Source organism: Canis aureus, chromosome 22, assembly GCF_053574225.1.
Source record: "Canis aureus isolate CA01 chromosome 22, VMU_Caureus_v.1.0, whole genome shotgun sequence".
NCBI lineage: Eukaryota > Metazoa > Chordata > Mammalia > Carnivora > Canidae > Canis > Canis aureus.
Genome location: NC_135632.1, coordinates 40,677,564 through 40,703,176, shown reverse-complemented (window position 1 = coordinate 40,703,176; position 25,613 = coordinate 40,677,564). Strand labels below are relative to the sequence as shown.

The following is a 25,613-nucleotide window of genomic DNA, read 5'->3' as shown; positions in this document are numbered from 1 at the left end:
GAATCTTAAGCAGGCTCCACGCTCAGCATGGAGCTGGATGTGGGGCTCAATCTCATGACATGAGATCACGACCTAAGCCCAAACCAAGTGTCAGCTGTTTGACTGAGCCACCCAGGTGCCATAATAAAAAGAATTATTAAGTTATGATGAAAGAGCAGCCTATTAAGATGTAAGAGAATGCTATGTGGTACCTTAGGGCTGATGGAGTTACCAAAGGAAGGACAAACTTAGAAGGGAGTTTTCTCCCCAAGGCTGAGGTGCAAACCTTGTTGGAGAAGGTATAGCTGTACTCCACTAGGTGGCAGAGTATTATCTGGTTTGCTCAGGCCAGCACTGGTTTATAGTTGGTGGGCAAGCAAGAAAGAACCCTCTAGGGCATGAGTAATCATCTATAGTCATTGCACAGGTACACAGATGGCACCATTGTGGGCCAGAGTACATTGTGTTCACATTGGGAGAATCGTTAGGGACAAATCTGGGGTGGAGATGTTTACTGAAGATTGACATGTATATTGATGATTAGGATTAGGATTGAATACACATTGAAGTAGTTATGATCACCAGGCATATATGCAAAGAAGAAAGTGACCACCTGGACTCACAAAGATTACACTAATATTTGCCATTGATATGTGTCAGTAAATGAGTGTTTGACTTTCAGATTTATTTATCTATGACATGTGGTTTAGCCCTCTGAGATTGTTCATCTAGTATGAATTTTCTTGAATACCATGAGAAAAATTATCACAGGCTTGCACAAGTTATGAAAGCAAAATGTTTCTGCCATCTCACTATCTCTAGATATACTTTCATTTTTTAAAGTCTACGTTTAGTCCTTGTCCCATGTATATACATAATTTTTATAATCTTAATCATAACAAATTAATTTTTAATAACTGTTATCTTAAGCAACTTCCCTCTTCCCATTTGCGTATGATTTTCATGATTACTAATTGTCAGTGAGTAGCTGTATCTTTATTATCTATTCCCCTCATCAAATGTGAAAATTTTGAGCAGTGGCTTTGTCTTAGTTTTTGTTTTTTTAATTCGACAGCCATCATAGTGTCCTGTACCCTATAGGCAGTAACTTCTTGTTTTTCGAAATAGTTTGATGGACATTTAGGATAATTCTTGTTGTTAGCTGTTAATAATAATGTTGCTATAATCAACTTGGTGATTTTCTTCTTTTTTATTATTTCCTCGGGATAAATTGTCAGGAATGAGAATACAAATCCAAAAGTATGAAGATTTTTGGTTTTGAAACGTCATGAAATAATCATTGTAAAAATTCATACCAATTTATTTTGTTTCCCAGCAATGTAGCAAGTTTGCATTTGCTTGCAACCAGCAGTGGATATTACAGTTCTTTTTAGAGATTATTAGTTTAATAAGTATAAAATGGAATCTCAGGGTTTGAGAGAGTTTTTTTTTACACTTTTTTGATATAAATTCTAAGATTGAATGTTTTTTCATGTTGGATTATCAATTCTATTTCTTATAGTGTCAACAGTCCATATCATGTACCTTTTTATATGTTGGATTTTAAATATTTTTTAAAAAGAACCTGAGCTCTTTCAAAAGACAGTTGTCATCCACATAAGAAATTGGAGAAAAATGTTGGCATCAATGTGACTGTTTTTCCTTAGATTTAAGGTAAATTGCCCTAAAGTTTCAACTTTGATGTATTCAGGGGAATTTTTCAGATTATCTGGCTATTTTTTGTTATAAGGGTAGGACCATCCTCTTTAGTTTTCAACCTCTAGAGAAGAGGTGGATTTCTTGATTTTTTATTTTTCAAAGTGAACCACAGTTAAAACAAACTACCAACTGTTTGCAGATAATCCCTAGCAACTAGTGCAATGTGATGATTTTTGAGAAAGAGGAGGCAGTTAACATGAATTTCACATTCACCCAGACTTTTTCCCTGAGAATATTTGCCTAGTGGCACAGAGAGTTAGAGCTTTTCTCAGTGTGTAGAGGAGGTAGAGATCAGACCCTCTATATGTTTTGTACATATTGTATTAATATGGGGAAATGTGTAAGAAGAGCACCAAGCAGTTGACAAGGGATTGGAATGTGTGACATTACTGGTTGGTTGACCTCAGAACCATTTAGGGTCTGTCCTATATGGTTGTGATAATTGTGTCATAACAAGAGTAACTGGCCTAAGGGGAAACTGGGGAGTTGAAATCTTGCCCTTGTTCCACTTGGCGTGTCACACATCCACAAGATTGTATCTGTTTAGGGGACACTCTTTCCTAATGGACCCTCAGGTGCCAGATGGGCTATTCTGGCTATGCCCAGCACCTTTCTCTCTTGCTGTCTTTCACTATACAGTACAGAAAAGCTAAAAATTCAGTTTTCTAATCTTTCATCCTATCTTACAGTGATCATGGTACGGACTGTTACTTGTCTCCTAGTCTCCATTCTCCTTTGCTTTTATAGAAATTGTTAAATTTCCCAGTTTCTCCTATAGGTATGTTTGGCCATGTGACCAACTTCGAGCCATTGTGATAAAATGGTATGTGCGACTCTCTGACCATGAACTTAAATCCATGCCCAGTACCAGCATTAGACAAAGGAAAACAGAGTCCTACCCCAAGGCATACAGGGGTTCTTACATTTTCTAGTTCCTTCCTCTACATTTTTTGTCATCTACTGCTCTGCCTGGGGGTGGTTAGCTCTAACAGTGCTATTAAATAGGATGCTCCAAGAATAGATTGACATGAGTAGGTCCTGGGCTCTGTTTCTCCCCTTTGGGGCACTCTCTGGCCTTTTACTCATCGTGTGGAGTTGGCCAGGTACACACCTTTGGGGTTGTCCCAGGGTCCTGTGGCTCAGCTTCAGTTTTAGGAGGGTGGTTGGCATGGTTTTTCCTTCACAAGATTGCATAAGACTGAGCCATCAGAATGATGGTGACAGTGATTTTGGGTGCTTGTTCATGTCACCCTCAGGTTGAATTCAGGGCTACTGTAGGTCCACTGCTAGCCCTTGGGTGTGAGCTGCATGTGGGCTTTTGTATTAGGTCTTATTCAACGGTGTTCCTACAGCAATGCTGCATATGTCTACAACACCCAAGGGCAATGGAGGCAGTAGCAAATGTCCTTCAGCTTATGTCCCTCCATGGTTAGCATCCAGGGTGGTCACTTTTCCTCCTCCACAGGCTCTGGAACCACAGTGCCCTGGGGGTAGCCCACTCCTGTCTCCTCTGGGGCTTTCTTTCTTTCTTTTTTTTTTTTTTTTTAAGATTTTATTTACTTATTCATGAGAGACACAGGGAGAGGGAAAAGCAGGCTCCATGCAGGGAGACCGACGTGGGACTCGGTCCCAGGACTTGAGGATCAGGCCTTGGGCTGAAGGAGGCGCTAAACCGCTGGGCCACCCGGGCTGCCCTCCTCTGGGGCTTTCAACAGGCTTTCTGAAAGATGTCCTCTCATCTTTAATGTACTGATGCCATGTTGTCCTGGGTCTGTCTTAAACTGTGCTGGATGGAGATGGGCATGTCTTAGGTAAACTTGAACTGCTCTTTTCACTCTGCTTATAAGCCCACTGCTTATCCCTCCGCTGGCGGTGGTGTGTGGGAGAGGTATGATCAACACTGAAGGACATCCTACTCTAGGAAGGCAGTGATTATAGCAGTTGCTGTGGTCTGAATGTTTACGTTCCCCTCAAAATTCAAATGCTGAAATCCTAATCCCGATGTGATGTATTAGGAGGTAGGGCCTTTGGGTAGCCTGGGTGGGAACTAGACATATGAGGACACCGAGCAGTGGTGGACAAATGAAGCTCACTGAGCCAATCACGATAGTCTAAGAAAGGTATGCAGGACTGTGTAGCTTCTAGACGCACTTCGCCCTGCTTCTGACCCTCCCCGCCCTCCTTCAAGGCGGCTCTCTCTACCATGCGGGACCGACAAGCACCGCCTTCGCACTTCTCTAATTCTCGGCTTCCATTCAAACCAGCAAACGTTTCGGGGGCTCCTCTGCGCAGAATCTCTCCCCCGTCCAGGCCAGCTCGTAGCTTTGGTCTGATCTCCCACCAGGCCGACTGCTCTTCCAGGCTCTGAAGAGACTCACCTCCAGGCGGGAAACCTGCCAGGCAGGGGGCTCCACCAGTCGGGATAGGGAACAGGCTGCGGCCGCCGAGCGCCTGGGCGACCCCAGCGGGATCCACTGCTCATTGGCCTGGCTGGGCCCCGCCCCCTCGCCTGATAGCCAATGGAATGAGTTGCCCGCTTCTTGCTTTAGCCTTAGGCTCCGCCTCCTGCTGGAGGTCGGTTAGATCAGCTCGGTACGGTGCTTGGGCTCTGAACCTGAGGCAGGGAAAGAGGCTACCTCCTCGCTAGCCCTCCCTTCTCCTCAGGCGTGTCTCGCGGGAACTAGAAGACGGGACCACCGAGATGTGGGGTCCTCCAAGCTTACTAGAGAGAATTTCAGAGAGGGTATAAGTTGGTGGGACAGTGTGATGACGTACTTCCGGCGCAGCCATATTTTCTTTAATGTGTGAGCGTTTGGTTTGTGAGGACCCGTAGTGGTTCCCCAAACCTGTTAGCTAGAAAGCGGTAGAGGCCGCCCGGAGCCCACGGTGAGTGGGTCTGGCTTGGCCTGAGGAAGACGCGAAGGACTCCGCGGGAAACGGGCGCGGTTACTGGGATCCTCACCGACCCCGTGGGCTCCGCTGGATTCCGGCGTTCTGGCCTCGGGGCTTGCCCGCTGGTCTCTCGTCCCCACGACGACTGTGTGGCCTGTTTAGATTCTGGCACTGACACAAATTCGAGTGTTGACACCGAGGTCCTCGAAACGTTTCAAATGTCTTTGCTCCGGGACACGTTATCAATAGAGAACACAACCTCGCGGTCGCTGCAGGCCCCTCTTGCCCGAGCCGTGGAGACCTCAGCCCTACCCCTCGGCCTGTACGTCTTCATGCTCTTTCCCCCCTTTTCAGGTGGTTCCAGGATATAGGTCTGTGATCACGTCACTTACTTTATTTGCCCGGCCTGGTGTAAACCTAATCTGGAAGCTTATTACTATCCGTAGAGCAGAGTTTTTGAGAATATTGAAATGGTAGGGCCTTTTTACCCTCGAATGGAGACTATTTACTTAATGCACACACCGGGGGACGGGGGAGCCCTGAGTTTGGATGGTCCCACGTGAATGTTTAATCTAGAAATCTCATGACGAGTCACATCCACCAAGCACCTGGTAGGTGTCCACTGTTTAGCGTACAATTTCACGTGTACACTATTAAAGAAAATGGAGAGCTTTCTTACCCTCTTCACGTCGTTTGCCACTCTTCTCATTACGTTCTCTTAACTTTCCCTTATTGTCATAACCTCATTGTTGGGGTTTCTATCAATCAGATTAAAAAGTTGGACCCGGCTGTTGGTGAAGTGTGTTGGGTTGTGATTAGTTCTCAGCCTGAGCTTGTTACCTATGCTTCAACTCCGTAGTTTTGGTTTTCTTCGTAGGCAAGTAGGAAGGAGTGTTTTGTAGGGTGGCCTCTGCTACTGTTCTACTTCCAGAGGATTTACTTTTTACAGATTGTCAGCTGTGCAGATCGGACCTTTCTGCTTAAGCCCTTTTGCTTCATATGTCAGTATTAAGTATCCACTGTAAGGGACATTTATTACAAAGATATGATGACAGCATGATTTAAGGGAACTAGAGTACAACCACAAGGATACCTGTTTACTCAGTATGAATCACTGATTTTTGTTAACTGGGACAAAAACCATCCATGAATTTAGCAGTATTACTTGTGTGGGTTTGCATTGTTTTTTTGCACATCCTGCATTTAATAACTACTCTTTCTCCGATTTGGAATTCCCTGTAATTGCCAGAATGTGGGTTTTTATCCTGTCCTGACAGCTCTTTTTCTCTGAGAGCCTCAGCTTCTTCTACCTTTATGCATGACTTTTTGGATTCACTAAGACGGGTCAGTGGAGGAATGGGCAGTGTTCTGGGTATGTAAAGTCTTGTCTGATGCTATTGTAGGATCCTGAGACTTAGAGCAAACTGCAGCTAGGGAATTGAAGTGGAAGTTGTTTTTAACATTTACAAGTCCATGCACTTTTATACTTATTAAATACTTCCACCTGATAGCAGCTATTTGCATTTAGGGGGTTACCTTTAACGTGTAAACCTTGCTGATTCACTGTACTGAATGGCAGAAGGCTTACTTCATAATGATACACTATTAACTGACCCAGAAAGGTAGTTGGAACTACTTTATGAATTTGGTTTTGCTTTTCTTATAATATTTAGAACTTGGGAGTATTTGAGATACGTCATGAAGTTAGTGGACCATTTAATATGTTTCTTCTCACGTGTTTCTTCTCACAACCTATTCCCAACATTTATAAAATTGAATGAAGATCTTATAATCAGTCTATGTATTTAGAGGAGAAACTAGTAGTGGAAGACATAAAGATATTCCTAAAAAAAGTTTTTTTCAAATTCTGTTTTTGCTTACTGCTTATGTAATAAAACTGCCCTATTCTAATATTTTAAAGCACAAAAGGAAAAGCAGATCCTGAGATCTTGTGTTTGATGGATTCTTTGTACGTAACTCATTCCTAATTGTACTGTGTGGATTCTAGGGATCTTAACTGGAGCACCAGCTTTCTTTTCAGCACATGACATTCTAACCACTGACTACCCTAGTTTCCTTTTCTGTCCTCTTTCTATGATGTCTTCTCTGGATTACTGAAAATTATACTTTTCTCAGCCCACCTTCTCATCCTACATTCTTGGGATGATTTCTGTTACCTTTCTATGTTCACATCTATGCCTGCTATTTCATCATTGTGAGATGAGAATTGCCACTGATACAAGGCAGTAACTGAGAAGTAGTAGTAATTCACATAGCCTCAGAGGGGTCAGATGTTGTGTGCAGGAGTTATGGTCAGTAGAGTTATTGTTACTAATGTTTCTTTCATTACCTTTTGCTCCTGAGACTTACTTTTCCCCACGATGGGAATAAAAGAGATCAGATGATGACAGCAGTGTCCTCAATAGCCAAGCCTCAGGTAAGCTGGGTTTCCTCTGCCTCTGCACATATGCATGTGTGTATATACATATGGATATTTCACACAAAAACCCCTCTGGTACACGAGGGACACAATGCTAAATACTTACCACTGTAGGTGCCCTTTCTATGCCTCTCAGTGATGGTTTTAACCATCACCAAAGTCCTGAGGCCCAAGAGAGCAGGAACTTGTCCTTTCAGGAACCAGTAACTTTTGAAGATGTGGCTATGTACTTCACTGAGAAGGAATGGGCAAACCTTGCCTGTTTATAGGGCCTTGTACAAAGGGTTTGATACTGGAAAGCTATGGGACTGTGGCTTTCTTTGGTAAGGCGTCTCTGCTACTTTGTCTGCCTGGGCCCTCAGAGGTTAAAGAATTCTCTTATCACTATTAGCTGACCCCAAATGGCAATGTCAAGGCTCGCCAGGCAAGGAGAGCCCTCCATAACTATTTAACCTCCAATAAAATTTTCCTTCTTTTTACCTCATAAAAGTTACCCTCTCTCCCTACCTTTTAGAGATGATATTCTGGGTACAGTAAGGTTGGAGCCAAATCTTGGTATCTTCTCCCTAGTATTGAATCTCCAGGTGATCTTGAGAGAACTCAGCCTATTTGTTTACCTGTGGGAGATGCTCTACCATGTGTCTGTTTCCCCACAGTGGGAATTTTCTATCCTCTAACAAAGAAAGAAAGAAATTTTGTTTCTCTTTAAGTAGAAATTTGTCTCTCAGGGTGTTTCAGGCTTCCTTGGGAGCACTATGCAGACAGAGACTTCTTCCAGGACACTTCCCTGTACCTCTTTAGGGTACCTCTTGCTCAGTCCACCCTGGAATTACTCTCCTCACCTTGGCTCATTTTGCAGCCAGAGGCTGTGATTGACTGCTATAACTCTGGTTATCATAGGATATATTTCAAAAATAAGAATATTTATCTCTCACCATCTTCTTTCCTTCAAGTAGTATCACCAACTTCCAAACCAGCCCTCATCCATCAGCTGGAGCAAGGAAGAGAGCTGTGTTTCACCAGCCACAGGGAGCACTAAGCAGGAGGAGCAGGAGAGCTGGCTCAAAAGGTAAGTCAAACAAAGGATGCCCTTTATAACTTTTTCTCTTCCTCTTCATTTTGATGAAATGAAAGATACGTGTTCTCTGTGTCTGGTATCAGGGAGTATACTGGTACCCTTGATCACACTCTGACTGATCTGTTATTCATTGCTTCCAATCCCTTTAAATGATTAGTACATGAAAACCTGCTTCAGTGTTGCACACACTGGACATATGGAACAATTTTTCTAAATACTGGTTATATGTGATCACCTTTTTCCAGTTTTCCTCAATTTTACAAAATTGATAAGCTCAGTGCAGTATTATCTTATGCATTAACCAACAGAACATACAGAGTTTATTTTGGCTTTTCAAGATAATTAATATATTACTAATTTAAAGTAATTTATTATATTGAGATACTTCAGGGTAGCTTACAGATACGATTTTCCTTCCCTTTAGGATACATCTCAAAAATAAGAATATTTACCTACTTGAGTAAAATAATATTGTAAGCAATAAAATTAAAAATTCCTCAGAATCAGTTCTGGGGAAACAGGACAAAGGCTTCTTTACTTTTAAACACCAGTTTTCAAAATAAGTATTGAAAATCCATCTTAAAAGCTGTTAAATGCATGCTTTCGTTTTCTGTAGGCTTACGAATTTCTGTAGATTTAATGTTTTTTGATTCATTAAAATTACTCATTTTGATATACAAAACTGGCTCTCATGTCTTTTTTTTTTTAAAGTAGCTTTATTGAGGTACAACTCACAAATTATGTACAGGTACAACTCACATTTCACCCATTTAAAGTATACAGTACAGGGGTGCCTGGGTGGCTCAGTGGTTAAGTATCTGCCTTCGGCTCAGGTTGTGATCCTGAGGTCCTGGGACCGAGCCCTGTATCAGGCTCCTTGCTCAGCTGGAAGTCTGCTTCTCCTTCTCCCTCTGCCCTTCCCCCTACTCGTTCTCTCTCACATGTGTGTGCTCTCTCACTCTCAAATAAATAAATACAATTTTTGAAAAATAAAAAATAAAGCATACAATTCAGAATGGGAGAAGATATTTGCAGATGATATATTTAATGAGGGGTTAATATTCCAAAATATAAAAAGAACTTATGCAGCTTATATACTTTCTTTTTTTTTTTAATTTTTATTTATTTATGATAGTCACAGAGAGAGAGAGAGAGTGAGAGAGGCAGAGGCCCAGGCAGAAGGAGAAGCAGGCTCCATGCACCGGGAGCCCGACGTGGGACTCGATCCCGGGTCTCCAGAATCGCGCCCTGGGCCAAAGGCAGGCGCCAAACCGCTGCGCCACCCAGGGATCCCACTTATGCAGCTTAATACACACAAATAATCCAATTCGAAAATGAACAGAAGACCTGAACAGACATTTCTTCAAAGAAGATCTACAGATGCTCAAAAGATGCATGAAAAGATGCTCAACATCATTAACTAGGAAAATGCAAATCAAAACCACAATGAGATATTACCTCACACCTGTCAGAATGACTAAAATAAAAAACACAAGAAACAAGTATTGCTGAGTATGTGGAGAAAAAAGTGAAACTCTCTTGCACTATTGGTGGGAATGTAAACTAGTGCAATCAATGTAGAAAACAGTATGGAAGTTCTTCAAAATGTTAAAAATTAAATTACCATGTAATTCAGTTATTCCACTACTGGATATTTACTCCCCTCCTCTAAACATACTAATTTAAAAAGATATATGTACCCCTATGTTTATTGCAGCATTATTTACAATAGCCAAGATATGCAAGCAACCCAAGTGCCTATCCACAGATGAATGGATTAAGAAGATGTGATATACATATACAACGGAATATTACTCAGCCATATAAAAGGAGATCTTGCCATTTGCAGCAACATAGATGTATCTAGAGGGCAAAATGTTAAGTGAAATAAGACAAAGACAAATACAATATGATTTCATTCAGAGGTGGAGTTTCAGAAAAAATTAAATGAAAAAGAGACAAATAGACTCTTAAGCACAGAGAACAAATTGGTGGTTGCCAAAGGGGAGGTGGGAGGGAGAAAGAGCTAAAATAAAGGGGATTAAGAGTACTCTTATTATGATGAGCACTTAGTAATGTATATAGAATTGTTGAACCATTGTGTTGTACACCTGAAACTAATATAACACTCTATTAATTATACTGCAATAAAAAATTCAAATTCGATTTAAACTAAAATAACAAAGTGTACAGTTCAGTGGTATTTAATATACTCACAGATTACCACAACTTGCTTTTAGAACATTTTTGTCACCCGAAAAGGAAACCCTATATCCATTTGCAGTCAGTCTTTATCCCTCTCTCACCCACAGTTTCAGAAAACCACTTATCTACTTTCTGTTTCTATAGATTTGCCTGTTGTGGATAGGCATGTATTTATTTTAAAAAGACTTTACTTATTTATTTTTATATTATTATTTGAGAGAGAGCGCAAATGTGAGGAGGAGGAGAGGACCAGGGAGAAGGAGGAGGGGAAAGAATCTTAAGCAGACTTTACGCTGATCTGGAGTCAATGGAGACAGTGTGGGGCTTGATCTCATGACCCTGAGATCATGACGTGAGCTGAAGCTGAATCGGATGCTTAACCGACTGAGCCATCCAGGTACATTTATTTATTTACTTACTTATTTACTTACAAATTTTATTTTTAAGTAATCTGTATACCCAACATGATCCTGAGATCAAGAGTTGCTTGCTCCACTGACTGAGCCAGCTAGTCTATTGTGGTTATTTAATTAATAGGCTCATAAAATATATGGTCTTTTGCTTTTACCTAACATGTTTCAAGGTTAGTCCATTTTGTAACATGTATCAGAACTTCATTCCTTCTTTTGTGTGAATAATATCCATTGAATGAGTAATACCACATTTTTATTTATCATTCATCAGTTGATGAGCATTTGGGTTGTTTCTGTTGTTTGGGCATTTTAAATAATGCTGCTATGAACATTAGTTAGTGTACAAGTGTTAATGTAGACATATGTTTTTGTTTCTCATGGGTAATTACTCTAGTTATATACTTGCTGGATCATATGTTAATTCTCTGTATAATATTTTGAGGAGTGACAATTTTTTTCCAAAGTGGTTAAGCCATTTAAATTTCCCACACAGCAGTGTATGAGGGTTCCAAATGCTGCATATCTCACCAATTCTTATTATTGTCTATCTTTTTTATTATAGCCATCCTAGTGAGTGTCAAGTGATATCTCATTGTGGTTTTGATTTGTATTTCCTTAATTACTAATTATGTTGAGCATATTTTCATGTGCTTTTTGGCCATTTGTGTATCTTTTTGATAGAAATGTCTATTCAAATATTTTGCACATTTTTAAATTGGGTTGTTCATTTTTAAGATTTTTGAGTTGTAAGTACTCATATTTTAGATACTAAATCCTTATCAGACACATGATTTGTAAAAAATTTCTTCCCATTCTGTGGATTGTCTTTTCACTTTCCTAGCAATCTTTTTAAAAGATTTCATTTATTTATTCATGAGAGACACAGAGAGAGAGGCAGAGGCAGAGGCAGAGGGAGAAGCAGGCTCCCCACAGGGAGCCCAATGTGGGATTCGATCCCAGAACTCTGGGATCATGACCTGAGCCAAAGGCAGACACTCAACCATTGAGCCACCCAGGTGTCCCCTTTCCTAGCAATTTTTTTGAAGTGCAAAAGTTTTTAATTTTGGTGAGGTTCCTTGGGATTGTCTATATATAAAATTATGCCATCTGCAAGTAGAGTTTTACTTCTTTCATTACAATTTGAATATCTTTTACTTCTTTTCTTGCCTAATTACTCCAGCTAGAACTTCTAGCACAATGGTATAATGTAAGTTGCAAGTGTGGACATCCTTATCTTATTTTTGATCTTGGGGGAAAACTTTCAGTCTTTCACGATTAAGTATCATGTTAGCTGTGGTTTTTCTCTTAAATGTTCTTTATCTGGTTGTGGAAATTTCCTCTATTCCTAAGTTTTTAGTGTTTTTTAGAGTTTGTGAACTGATTTTTCTGTGCCTATGAAGGTGATAATGTGGGTTTTTTTGTCCCGTTATTCTATTAATGTGATATATTACATTGATTGATTTTTGTATGATGAATTAACCTTGCATTCCTTGGATTTTGCAATTGCTAATATTATACAATCCTTATATGTTGTAGTTTCAGTGTGCTAGTGGTTTTTTGGAGAGTTTTTGCATTTATATTAATAAGGAATATTGGCCTGTAGTTTTCTTACAATATTTTTGTCTGTTTTTTTAATAAATTTATTTTTTATTGGTGTTCAATTTGTCAACATACAGAATAACACCCAGTGCTCATCCCGTCAAGTGCCCCCGTCAGTGCCCATCACCTATTCACCTCCACCCTCCGCCCTCCTCCCCTTCCACCACCCCTAGTTCGTTTCCCAGAGTTAGGAGTCTTTATGTTCTGTCTCCCTTTCTGATATTTCCCACACATTTCTTCTCCCTTCCCTTATATTCCCTTTCATTATTATTTATATTCCCCAAATGAATGAGAACATACACTGTTTGTCCTCCGATTGACTTACTTCACTCAGCATAATACCTTCCAGTTCCATCCACGTTGAAGCAAATGGTGGGTATTTGTCGTTTCTAATGGCTGAGTAATATTCCATTGTATACATAAACCACATCTTTATCCATTCATCTTTCGATGGACACCGAGGCTCCTTCCACAGTTTGGCTATTGTGGACATTGCTGCTAGAAACATCTGTCTGGTTTTGATATTAAGGTAATAGTTGGCTTCATAGAATGAATTTGGAAGCTCCTTCTTGTATTTTTTAAAAAATTGTGAATGGTTAGTAGTAAATCTTTAAATGTTGGATAGACTTCACAGTGATAACGTTTAAATGTTAGGTAAAATTCACTGCCATCTGGGTCTGGGATTTGTTTGTGGGAAGTTTTTAAAGTATTAATTCAATCTCCTATTCTAGGTCTGTTCTGATTTCTCGTCAGTTGTGGTCGTTTGTGTCTTTCTAAGAATCCGTCCATTTTATGTCAGTTACCAAATTTGTTGACAGTTATTCATACTATTTTCTTACAATCTTTTTATTTTCTATAGTGATGTTACTTCTTTCATTTCTGATTTTGATCATTTGAGTCTTTTCTCCTTTTTTTGGTCAGGCTAGTATATCTTTCTCAGTATTGTCAATCATTTCAAAGAACCAACTTTTATTTTTGTTCGTTTGTTTATTTATTTTAATCTCCACTGCTTTTCTGAAGATTTTATTTCTTTCCTCTTTAGTCTTTATTATTTCCTTCTCTTCTCTTGCTTTGTTTGTGGTTTGCTCTTGTAGTTTGCTCCTGTGCAAAACAAGTAGTTTTCTACTTTCTTAAGGTGGAAGTTTAGGTTATTGATTTGAGATTTCTCTTCTTTTTTAATGTAGGCATTATCATTTAAAACTTTCTTCTAAACACTGTTTAGATATATCCCATGAATTTTAGTGTGTCATGTTTTCATTTTCATTCATCTTGTATTTCTAATGTCATTTTTGAATTCTTCTTTGATCCATTGGTTGTTTACTGACATTTGCTTCATAGCCTACTATTAGGGTTTGTACTGGAGAATGTTTCATATGTGTTTGATGAATGTGTATTCTGTTGTTGGCTATAGATATCTGTTAGGTTTATAATGTTCAAGTTTTCTATTTCCTTCTGAATCTTCTGCCAAGTTCTGTCTATCATTGAAAGTGGGATATTGAAGTCTTTATCAGTAATTGCCTTCTTCCTTCAATTCTAATGGTATTTGTTTCATGTATTTGGGGTCTTTTAAGGTATATGTATGTTTATGGTTGTAATCTTTTCCTAATAGATTTACCTTTCTATCATTTTAGTGTATCCCTTTTACCTCTAATAACATATTTTAAAGTCTATTTTCTCTGATATTAGTATAGCCATTCCAGCTCACTTATAGTTGTTGCTTTCATGGTATATCTTTTTCTTCCTTTTACTTTCACCTTGCTTGTACCTTTGAACCTGATGTTAGCATGTAGTTTGATCTTATTTTTATAGCTAGTCCCACAGTCTTTGCTTTATTATTAAGTTATTTAACCCAGTCACATACTATTGCTGATATGGTTGGATTTATGTCTTCCATTTTGTTTTTTGTTCTCAATATGTCTTGTGTCTTTTATGTTCCTCTGTACTTAATTTACTTCTTTTGCATTAAGCAAATATTTTCTAGTAGGACATTTTAATTCCTCTTATTTTTTTAAGATTTTTAGTTTATTTATTTATTCATGACAGACAGAGAGAGAGAGGCAGAAACACAGGCAGAGGGAGAGGGAGGGAGAGAAGCATGTTCCATGCAGGGAGCCCGACGCGGGACTCGATCCCGGGTCTCCAGGATCATACCCCGGGCCAAAGATGGCACCGAACCGCTGGACCACCGGGGATGCCCCCTCTTATGATTTGTTAAAACTATGTTTTGAGTTATTTTTCTAGTGGATTACTCTAAGGCTTACAATGTACATCTTAACAGACTCTACTTCAGGTTTACACTAGCTTAATTCCAGTAAGATATAAACTCTACTGATCTTTTTTCTATTCCCTTCTCCCCCAACTGCAGGTTATTAGGCCCTCCTCTCTTTGGTCTGGTCATACCAATCCAGCCCTACCTCTTGCCTCTCCCCAAAGGGCTCCCTCTGTTCCAGACAGTTCTTTCTGCCCACTCTACACCATACACACTCTCACTTCCTACCTTACAGCCCTTGGAATGGCCTGGAGTGGCCTCTTTGGTTATGTGGCTGCAATGTCAGATGTCCATTTGTGATGGAATCAGCAACTCTGCCTTCAGTTGGTGGCCTTAAGTATCCTTGTGGGGTATAGTGCATAGCAGATGAAGGGGAAGTGGGAGGGCATGTTTGGAGAATGCTCAGAACAAATTGTTAGCATGGCCTACTCTTTCCTACCAAGACCCACATGATATTTTGATGCCTCCCTTATGTGAGTAGAGAGCCTTTTCTGGAAAGTAGGACTATGTAGGAAGTCCTCTTCTTAGCAACAATTGAAATAACGATAGTCATAAGTACTATTTATTGACCATTTACCATGGACTAGGTACTATGTTATAGACTTCATATGCTTTATCTCAATCTTGTCATTGTTTTGTGAGGTGAAGAGTTGTTATTGCCACCATTTCATAGATGAATACATTGGGGTTTACTGGTAAGTTGGAATTGAAACCCAGAGAGCATGACTACAGAACCCTTGCAAGGAGGTGGTTGTACCACCTCCTTTATATTCATCTACCCCTATTGGTGCTTTGTGCTTCAAGCTAAGATCTTTGAGGTCAGGGATCCTAAACTTCTCTCTTTTCCCTACTCCTGACCCATGCCACTGAAAGACCTCCCTTGATCCAGCTCTCACATATGAAACCTATGGAAGGGCTAACCACAGCCTCTGTCTATCTTCTTCAGGACTAGAAGCAGCTGAAGATCTTGCTCAAGTGCCTTCCTGCTGCAGAAGAAACTTGAAGAAAATGGGAGTAAGAGAAATAAGGGTTGGGGAGAGCAGCTGCAGCCTTGATCACAGCCTGGGCATGGGGAAGAAGGTTATAGAGAATTGTGTTGGTTGGAAACCAATGGTACATAAATGAAAATATTTATGAGGACCTGACTGTGTATGTAGCATAGCCAACTGTTGAAATAGATAAATGTGCCAAGGAGATGATAGCCACCTAGACTTATTAAAAATTAAATTAATTTTAAAGCAATACACATGGGTCTCACTTTCATTTTGATGATAAGACTGGTATTATGTAGGCTGAGCTTACATAATTCAAAGGTTGCTCATGTATTATGAATATTGCCATAAGACATGTTAAAAAGTTATTACACTGTTGTCCAAATAAATTATAACTATTTTAAGAAAAAATGTACCTCCCAATCCCATTTTAATTTATCATGTTCTTCATTAGCCCTTGTCCATATGCACATATAATTGATCATAACAGATAAAAGGCTATGCTTTGCTTTTCTTCCATTATTATTGTCTTAAGCATTTTCTCTCTTCCCCAGCTTTGTATACTTTTCATTATTACTGTTTGTCATTGAGCGAGTGTACTCTTCTTATCCCCTCTGAGTTGTGAATGTTTCTAGGGTAGAGACTATGTCTTAATCATATTTTCCCTTCTACCATCCATCCAGTAGGTGGTAGTTCATTTTTATGGAAGTTCATTAATGAAATTAGGAAATTTCTATTTGTGAACTTTGTAAATGATGTTATTGTCAACAGTACCACAGATACAGTTGTTTCCCCCTTCTTTTGAATGATTTCCTCTGAATAAATTCTCAGATTCACCAGATCCAAGGATATAATCTTTTTATGTTTTAAAAACATGCCTTCATATTGCCTTAAAAGATTGTACTAATTTACTCTAATAATAGAAATGTATAAATACTTGATTTCAGTCTTATCGGCAGTAGGTATTACAATTTTAAAAATACTTTAATTGGCATAAACTGTGACTTCTTCTTTATTTATATTTTTTATATTTGTTACTATAATTAGTAAGGCTGAATATATTTCTATATTAGTTTGGTAATTTTAATTCCTGTTGTGAAAAATTTGTTTTTATATCATGTGCCTTTCAATCCACTGACTTCTTAATGTTTTGCTTAAGAATTTAAGATCTTGAATGCAGTATATAAAAATTCATTGTTATTCAACCTCCAGAGAGGTGATATTTACTACTTTAGTAAATTCAAAATATTTTTCTAACTTATATTGTGATATATTCTTTGACTTGCTAATTATTTAAAAGTATATTCTCCGGATTTCCGAACACATGAGAATTTTTTAGTGGTCTTTTGTCGCTGAATGCTAGCTTGGTTGAATAGTTGTCAAAGAACATACTCTGCATTTAAGTCCTTTGGAATATCTTGATACTGCACAGTAAATACTCAATTTTGGGAAATGTTCCAGACTTTAAAAAGAACGTCTATTTTGTAATTGCAGGGTACAGTATTATACATAGATCCATTAGGGCAACTTTGTTTGTGTATTCTTTAAATATTTTATACCTTGACTTGCATATTTTGCCAGTTACTGAGAGGCATATTTTAAAATTTCATACTGTGCTTCTGGGTTTGTCCATTTTTCCTCATTGAGGCACTATATCCAGGTGTGTATAGGGCCTTATGGGTCTGGATAGGCAGTAATGTGTGGATGGGTGGGCAGACCCCACTCCACTGTGGTCCTAAAATAGTGCGCTCCAGCTCCTTTTTTGCCTCTTAACCTGGGGCAGCAGTACTTTCCCATTGACTCTTGCAGGGATTCTGAGACTGAGGAAAGTTAAGTTACAAGTTGGTTAGAGAATAGAGACAGAGAAACAGAAGAGGGGTCAGGAAAGCATAGCTGCCAAAAGGTTGCCAGGGAGGAAGAAAAGAGGCTGTTATTTTGACAATATTTTTGAATATTCCCAGTTGCCAAGAAAGAAATTATTACTTTTTGGGGAAAAGTTTTGAAGGCCTTTCCCTATCACTTCCTGCCATGCTTTCAAATGCTACCCATATGCACATGGGCCTTTTGCGTCCTTCAAATCCAACATAAAGCCAATTTTCTTCTCTGCAAAGTCCAGATCCAACCCCATACACATCATTTCAGTTCCCTTTGACTAGAATGCCCCTCTTTCCCCTGTTGCTCACTTGGAAAAGTGCTATTCATCCTAAACACTCAGCTGGCCACAAGTCCTGGAAGCATTAGCTCATCTATTCAGGCAGGTTTAATATTTCCTCTTTCAGGTGTCAAGAGCAGCCTGCTCATTTCTTTCTGATAGCTCTAGTCATATTACTCACTTCCACACTCTCTCTCTCATCTGGAGATCCTTCTGGGCAGTGGACTGTGTTCTAGTCATCTTTGTCACGTTGGCCACTTACACAGTTCTTGGTATATAGGAGATACTTAATATATATAGAATCAAGAAATGAGTGAGTAAAGTGATTTCTGCAATCAGTAGATGAGGTACATATTAGACAATTCAATCACTTTAAGATTAGTTCACCCAGGAAACATTTATTAAGCTCACTCATTCTTTGTACCAAGATTACATCTGTGAATAAGTTAGTCAGGCATCTTGTCCTCATATTGCTCAGGAAAACCACAGAAGATAGGCAGCCATCTCTGGGGGACAGCAAGCACTATGGTAAGTAATACATTTTTGTGAATCCCACACTGAAAGATCAGCTAGTAGTAAAAAAACAGTGGGGTGAGGCTTGCTCAGGATAAGGTTTGTGAGATGCCTATGGCAAAGGGTTGGTTAAGTTAGAGCCTATTAAAAGGTAGAAGGCCCTAAAGACACCATGAGCACACAGCCACAGATCTTCTCAGTGAGGTACAGACTGTGGGGTCAATTGTACTCATTGCCCTAATTTGTCTTATTTCTGTCTCCACCCTTGTGAGACCAGGATATTATACAGGAGCTAGGAAAAACCCAAGACTGTGAAAAACCCACAGCTTCCCATGGAAAATTGATCATAGAGTAGAACTATTTTACTTCTTCAAATCCTTATTATTTAAAACATTTCTCTCTTATTCTTGATTCAGGGACTAGCCTGGCTGTGTCAAATCCTCCCTGCCAGCCTTGAAGCTCAGTGCATTGCCCCCTTTTCATTGGTTGTGGGGGAATTGCTATCCATGATTGGTGAGAGCAATTCAGGATACCGATTACTATGAATTCTCAGAATTTATCTTCAGATTAAAGGTGTGGTCAGCTCAACAGTATCTCTTGAACTTGAAAAGAAGTGATCGGCATTAGGAAGCATGTTGAGCTGAAGCTGCCCTTCATTTATTCTCTACATTGCTGCTTGGGTACAAGAACAAGGTAGGAGAATCATCATTGTTTTACTGAGGGCTCTATAAGCAAGGCCTGGGGAAGTGTGTAAGAGAAGATCCTGATGTGGAGCTCAATCCCAGGACTCCAGGATCATGACCTGAGCCAAAGGCAGATGGTTAATGAACTGAGCCACCCAGGCACCCCACAAAATTCAGTTTTAAACCTAGATTTGACTATCTCCACAGCTCCACATTCTCTTCATGTGGTTTGCAAAATGAAATTCCCACACCTGTAGCATTTATAATTTACTTAGGGAGATAAGATTCCTAAAAGTACGTTTAATAAAAAGTGACAGCAACTTAAAATAGATAAAACAGAGGCCTTTTAAATAGATAAAACAGGGATCCCTGGGTGGCGCAGCGGTTTGGCGCCTGCCTTTGGCCCAGGGCGCGATTCTGGAGACCCGGGATCGAGTCCCACATCGGGCTCCCGGTGCATGGAGCCTGCTTCTCCCTCTGCCTATGTCTCTGCCTCTCTCTCTCTCTCTCTCTCTGTGACTATCATGAATAAATAAAAAAAAATTAAAAAAAATAAATAGATAAGACAGACTTTCATTGACATGGAAATGTTCATAATATATTGCTAAGTGAGGAAAAGCAGGCTTGAGAATAGCAAGGTAGTCTTCACTGGAAGCAAAGAGTAAGATGGATTGTCCATCACCCAGATCAAGATGGTGCAGAGACTTCCTTGTGGTTCTTACTGGTCAACTTCCTCCCAAGGGTTAACTATTCTAATGATTTCTATTACTATAAATTAGTGTTATCTGTTCTACATACAAATAAAATAATTTAGTATAAACTTTTTAATGTTTAGATGCTTTCATCACATTTTGTCTGTGAGATTTATCCATGTTGTGTGTAACAAAAGGCTCTTAAAGTTGCTGAGTACTATTCAGTTAATGGACTATACCACTGATTGATGGATATTTTTGTGGTTTCAGATTTCATGCTATTGTGACTAAAGCTCTATGAACATTGTTTTACATGTCTTTGGCTTCCCTATTTGCTCATGTCTCTTGAATATCTATTGATCAATCGATACTTTATAAATGTGTATTAGTTAATTAATTACTGTAGAGGTGGAATTGTTGCCTCATAGATTGGACATATGTTTAGCTTTAATAGGTGCTGCCAAAGTTTACAAAATAGTCATAATGATTTATACTGTTTCCATCAATGTATGAGAGTCTTTGTTGCTCTGCATTCTACTCCTAGCCATCTGGTGGCAGTATAGAGGTAGCTTAGTGATTTTAATTCATATTTCCCTAATGACTAATGACGTTGAGTACCGTTTTCATATCCTTTTGGTTATGTGGATATAGTTGGGGTGAGAGTTCCTAGTCTGCCTCAGGGGCTTGCAGAGTTTGAACTTCTCATTGGCACTGAGAAGAGGCCTGACCAAATGCAGGGCAATAGGAGAAGAGGAAGGGATGGGGCCTGAAAGCTGTCAGCAATGAAACATCGATAATGGAGTGATGCTTCTTATTACTTTTATTTTATCTTAGAAATATCTCTAAAATCTGTAATGGTGAGAAAATAATAAACCTACATATTTATTGAAATAATATTTACCTTGTTGCATGCACTTGGAACACTAGATAAAGAAGTATGAAAACATGATACTTAAGATGATTTTAACTCTTTGGGTTAGGCCAGGGAATTAGCCTTTAAGTGTGATTATATTTTGCTTGGTTGTACTGTGACTGTTTTATGAGCGAGAACTAGATTTAGAATTCCAGAAAAAAATACAATTTTTTTCTCTGTTTTGTTTCTTAAATTCCACATATGAATGAAATCATGTGATATTTGTCTTTCTCTAACTCATTTCACTTAGCATTATACTATCAACATCCATCCATGTTGTTGCAAATGGCAATGTTACATTCTTTTTATGGCTAAGTAATATTCCATTGTATGTATGTGTACCACATCTTCTTTATCCATTTGTTTGTGGATGAACACCTGGGTTGCTTACATATCTTGACTATTGTAAATAATGCTGCAATAAACATGGAGGTGCATATATCTTTTCAAATCAGTGTTTTCATATTCTTTGGGTAAATACTCAGTAGTGGAATTACTGAGTCATGTCATAACTCTATTTTCTTTAACTTTTTGAGGAGCCACCAGTTTTCCATAGTGGCTGCATCAGTTTGTATTCCCAACAACCGTGCAATAGGGTTCTTTTTTCTCCACATACTCACCAACACTTGTTTCTTATGTTTTTTATTTTAGCCATTCTGATAAATGTGAAGTGATATCTCATTGTGGTTTTGATTTTCATTTCCCTGCTGATCAGTGATACTGAGCATCTTTTTTATGTGTCTGTTGGCAGCTTCTTTGGAGAAATGTCTATTCATATCTTCTGCCCATTTTTAAATTGGATTATTTTTGTGTTTGTGTTGAGTTGTATAAGTTCTCCATAAATTTTGGATATTAACCCCTTATCATATATCTCCCTTGCGAATATCTTCTGAAGTAAAATAGAGATAAAAAAACACAGTTAAATGTAGAGCACAAACTGGTGGTTACCAGAGGGGAAATCGGGGGTGGTGGTGGGTGAAACAGGTGATGGGGACTAAAGAGTATACTTATGATGAGCACTGTGTATGTCTAAACTTGTTGAGGATGCCTGGGGGGCTCGGTTAAGTGTCTGCCTTCAGCTCAGGTCATGACCTCAGGGTCCTGGGATCAAGCTCTGCATCAGACTCCCTGCTCAGTGGGGAGTCTGCTTCTCCCTCTTCCTCTACCCACCCCCCAACTCATGCTCTGTATGTGTGTGTGTGTCTCTCTCTCTCTCAAATAAATAAATAAATAAATAAGTAAATAAATAAAATTTGTTGAATTACTATACTGTACACCTGAAACTGATATGACACTTATGTTAATTATGCTGGAATTTAAAAAATAAAAAATAAATGTAATTATTGACAATTTATCCATAGCAGTAAACTAAGTATGGATTCTTGGCTATCTCAACAGTTATAAACTTTTTTTTAAAAGATTTTATTTATTTATTCATGAGAGATACAGAAAGAGAGAGGCCAGAGACACAGGCAGAGGGAGAAGCTGGCTCCATGCAGGGAGCCTGACGTGGGACCCGATCCTGGGTCTCCAGGATCACTCCCTGGGCGGAAGGTAGGCGCTAACCACTGAACCACGCAGGGATCCCCCAATAGTTATAAACTTAAAGACTATGTCTTATGTAAATTATTTCCTCTCAGTTTTCACAAAGACTGTGGAATAGAGAGGGAAAGCATCCTTTCATATTTGCTTTTATAAGAAATGCAGGCTTATAAATGTGAAATGGCTTGCCCAGTTATTGCTTTCTGGAGCAGTCATTTTAGACAAAGATTTTGAAACACAATGTCAGAAAGGTATTTCAAACATTTTAATAATGATTTAGTTACTTTGACATTAAAACAAACACATTCTACCTGTGAGGCAGCTTAAGGCCTCATCCTTAGTCATGTGGCTTGGGCCTAAATCCTCTCTGGTTTGCCATTAGGGAAAAAGTTCAAGGACTACTGCATAAGGTATATAACTCTTAATAAAACAAGGTCCTAATATTCCAGGAATAAAAAGCAGTCACCTGATGATAGGGAAGGATAGATCGTAGGACTGACAGGTCCTAACTTATCCCCACTATAATTTGTTCTTTCTACTAGCTACCTAATTCTCTCCTCTTTGCCAGCGTGTCTGACCCTTAGTTTACTCAGATATGGCTTCTCTCTAGCCAAGGCAAGGACAAAAATCCATTTCTACTTTTTCTAAGTCCATAAGTGGTGGGGTTCTGGATTTTGAACCTCAGTTTCTCCATCTATAAAATGAAGACTATAAGGGCTACTTCAGGGGTTGTTGTAAATATAAATATGTATTTATATACTAAATCATATAAATATATTTATTAAATATTTATAAAACTTAAATATTTATAATATTTAATATGTAAATATATAAACTAATATATTCATATATTATCTTATACATTTATATATTATATATTATATATAAACATAATATATGAAATATCTGGATAGATTTAATATAAATATTAAATATATTTATTAAATATATTAAAAATAAACATGTATATTAAATTAAATATCCATGTAAAGACCTTGCACTATCCCTGGTGATTTTGGATACTCAGTAAGTATAGTTAGTTGCTAATTGAATTCCTCCATTCTGGAAGTGGATATAACTGATATAGATCTGAGCTTCCTTTGGGTAAGGGTTACTGTATCCCTGGTTTGCTCAGTGTTGTCTTGGTTTTAGCACTGAAAATCCAGCATTCCAGGAAGCTTCTTACCAGGTCACGGAAAAGCCTGCCTAAAATCATATTTTCAAGGTATGAAACAAGAAGGATGTCTGTTTTGGTCCATATGGGTTGTCTTGGTTTTAGCACTGAAAATCCAGCATTCCAGGAAGCTTCTTACCAGGTCACGAAAAAGCCTGCCTAAAATCATATTTTCAAGGTATGAAACAAGAAGGATGTCTGTTTTGGTCCATATGGGTTGTCATAATACCATAGACTGGGTGGCTTAAACAACAGAAATTAATTTTCTTACAATTCTGGAGACTAGAAGTTCAAGATTAAGATGCCAGGAGGTTGCAGATTAGTCACCTCTTTGTACACACATGACATCTTTGTATGCATGTGGACAGAGAGAAAGCAAGCTCCCTGGTGTCTCTTCTTATAAGGCACTAATCCTCTTGGGTCAGGGCACCACCTATGACCTCATTTAACCTTAGTTGCTTCTTAGAGGCTCTGTCTGCACATACGGCCACATTAGGGGTTAAATCTTCACCATATGAATTTTGGGAGGACACAAATATTCAGTTGATAACAGTGTCCTTCTTAATTTGGAAATATATTGATAAGAATGGAGAAAAGGATTACAGTGAAACAATTTATATGCTGTTTCTCTGAAACAGTTTGGTTATCTTTGAAGAGGTCACAAGGAGCCTGTAAAGGCATGAACTGATTACACCTGAGTCATTTGATGTTGTGGGTGGGTTGCATCAAAAACTTCTACAGCAGGGTACCTGAGTGGCTCAGTAGGTTAAGCGCCCAACCCTTGATTTCATCTCAGGCCATGATCTCAAGTTTGTGAGATTGGGCTCCACACTGGGCATGGAGCCTGCTTAAGATTCTCTCTATCACTCCCCCCCAACCTTGCTTACTCTCTCAACAAACCAGCAAAAACCTTCTGCAGAAAAAAAAAAAAAAAAAAAAAAAAAAGACTTGATTTTTGGAAGTAAGATTGCATTAGAACTCTAAAAAGTATCACCACAAAAGGGCAGCAAGGTTAAACAGGGCTTTCTCAATTTCTTTATTAAGGACTGTAACAAATTAGAATTAATTTCACAATTTCAAATTACCTGTGTGCTTTAAATCTACTTTTCCTGAGAAAGAGAGGTTTCATGTATGATGACAGCTAACTTGCTTCAGATTACTTTAAAATGATAGACATTTCAGACATAGTTCATCTGACGAATTTATAGATGCAAAGTACCTGATTGACAAACAGCTCATTTACCAAAACAAACTTGTAAATACAAAGTTGATAGACATTTTTGGAGAGCTGAAAACTAATTCCTACAAATCTATAAGCCTGATGTTACAGGTATAAGATAAACCAAATAAAATCCTCAGTATCCCATTTTCAAATGCTTTCATTAAGAGGATATTTAGCTTCATATCATCACATTGGACTGACACTACAAATCAATAAAACATATACTTGCTAAGAGCAGAGTTATAAGTCAAAGTGAGGTTTACATGTGACTGTATTTGGTTTTACTATTACATATAAGACAAAGAAGGATGTCCTAAAGGTTGCAGGCAGTTCAGAGAAATGCCATTGGGAAAAGAACAGGAAAAGTAAAAAATATCCTACTGTATCATGGGATAGAAATATATTGCCCCACTGAACTCCCTTTTAGCAACCACCAATCTATTATTATTATTTAAGAGTCTGGTTTTTTATTTGTCTCTTTTTTTCTTTGTTTTGTTTTTTAAATTCTACATATGAGTGAAATCATATCATATTTGTCTTTCTCTGACTTATTTTACTTAGGATAATACCCTCTAGGTCCATCCATATTGTTGCAAATGGCAAGTTTACATTCTTTGTATGGCTGAGTAATATTCCATTGTGTATACCATATCTTATTTATCTATTCGTCTATAGGTAGACACTTGGGTTGTTTCCGTATCATGGGTATTATAAACAATGCTGCAATAAACATAAGAATGTAGATTATCTTTTTCAATCGGTATTTTTGTTTTCTTTGGGAAGAACTTTCTTTCAAAAGTCAACCAAATGTTTCAGACAGGTCCTCTGGAAATCTAGTTAATGTCTGTTGCAGCAACGAACTCAATCTTATTCTTCCATTTCTTGACAAAAACCTCTTGAAATAGTGTATCATCCCTGGCTCTCAGGAGATTGACAACATTTGTAGAAATAGATACAATTTTTTTCAGGATGGCCGGTAGAGTCATTGATACCAGGAGACACCACTGAATGTTGAGATGAGAAGCATATTTCTTCACAAAAGCAGCACAACCAGATGTGTTGCCAAGCATCACAGATGCTGTGTCTGAGCCCAGAGTACTAAGATTTTTATTCTGCCTGAGTTTGGCAAAGAAATT

At 38.6% G+C, this 25,613-nt stretch overlaps 1 protein-coding gene across 3 annotated transcripts in view; it reads left to right on the top strand.

Annotated features, from left to right (window-relative positions):
• Positions 1-4,273: 4,273 nt before the first annotated feature.
• Positions 4,274-25,613, top strand: part of GASK1A (golgi associated kinase 1A) — an 82,183-nt gene continuing 60,843 nt past the window's right edge. The window contains exons 1-2 of one of the 3 annotated variants that reach the window (XM_077865566.1): positions 4,274-7,027; positions 7,987-8,099. The gene's annotated coding sequence lies outside the window, so the exon portion shown is untranslated. Of the gene's footprint in view, positions 7,028-7,983; positions 8,100-18,668; positions 18,945-25,613 lie in introns of those variants that run through there. The other 2 variants (XM_077865567.1, XM_077865565.1) reach the window with 2 other exon arrangements.